Below are 1,572 nucleotides of genomic sequence, written 5' to 3' on the forward strand. Positions count from 1 at the left end.
TCTACTCCCGTAAGGATTTACACCCTCGGAAACCCTGTACAGGGTCGCTATGGGTCGGAACCGACTCAACGGCACTTAACAACAACAACATGTCACCAAAAGAGTACATGATAAGAAGAAGAAATCCTGTTACAAAATGTTGTTGTTAAGTGCCATCTAGTCAGTTCCGACCCATAGCGACCCTGTATAGAGTTTCCAGGGAACAACTGGTGAGATTGAACCGCCAACCTTGTAGTTCAAATGGCTTTGCAGTCTGGTGCGTTAACCCACAGTGCCACACCTATTAAAATATTACATATTCTAGCATTGCTTCAAAGGATCCTTGGTAGCATAGTGGGTTAGGAGTTGGGCTGCTAACCACAAGGTCAGCAGTTTGAATCTACCAGCCACTTTGCAGGAGAAAGATGAAACTTTCTGCTCCTATAAAGATTTACAGCCTTGGAAATCCTATACAGGATTGCTCTGTGCTGGGACTAACTCTACCACCACCACCAGTATTTTGTTGTTGTTGTTGTTGTTGTTGTTGTTGTTAGGTGCCATCGAGTTGGTACCAACCCATAGCAAACAATTTGGTAGACTTCCCCAGCTTCATCATCACTGATTTCATTAGCTGGTGAATAAATTTGAAGAATATTGGCATTAACTGATCTTTCATTTAGGCCAATGGATATTATCTTGTCACAGACAGCATGGTTCTTCAAGATAAGTCCTGAAATCCTTTTTTTGATGATGAATGAGATGTCATTCCTCTTCAATTTATCATTCCCAGCATAATAAACCATATGATTGTCCAATTCAAAATGACCAATACCAGTCCATTTTCAGCTCACTAATTCCTAGAATATTAATCTTTACGCATTCCATTTCATTTTATATTCTTTTCAATTTTCCTAGATTCACACTTTGTACATTCCATATTTTGATTATTAATGGATGTTTGCAGGTGCTTCTTCTAATTTTGGGTTGTGCCTCATCAACAACAAATGAAGGTCCTGAAAGCTTTGTTGCATTCATGTCATTATGGTTAATTCTGTTTTGAGGAGGCAACTCTTCCCCAGTCATACTTTAAATACTTTCCAATCTGACACACTGATCTTCCAGAAGTATAACTGACAATATTTGGCTGTTATTCATAAGATTTTCAAAGACTAACCATTTAGAATTGTCTGTGTCTTCTTTTTCCTTGTCTGTCTTAGCCTGGAAGCTTCCCTGAAACCTATCCACCATGTATGACTCTGCTGGTATTTAAAATACTTATGGCATTGCTTCATAGTAACACACAAGCCACCACAGTAGATAAAAGACCACAGCCTTCAGTATGGGTTGCATCTCAATGTAAAGAAAACAAAAATTCTCACCAATGGGCCAATAAACAACATTCTTATCAAAGGAGAAAAGATTGAAGTTGTCAATGATTTCATTCTTCTTGGATCAACGGTCAACAGTCATGGAAGCAGCAGTCAAAAAATCAAATGATGTATTGCATTAGGCAAATCTGCTGCACAAGACCTTTTTCAAGTGTTGAAGAGCAAAGATGTCAGCTTGAGAACTAAGGTGCGCCTGACCCAAGCC

Source organism: Chrysochloris asiatica, unplaced genomic scaffold (assembly GCF_000296735.1).
Source record: "Chrysochloris asiatica unplaced genomic scaffold, ChrAsi1.0 scaffold00043, whole genome shotgun sequence".
Classification (NCBI taxonomy): domain Eukaryota; kingdom Metazoa; phylum Chordata; class Mammalia; order Afrosoricida; family Chrysochloridae; genus Chrysochloris; species Chrysochloris asiatica.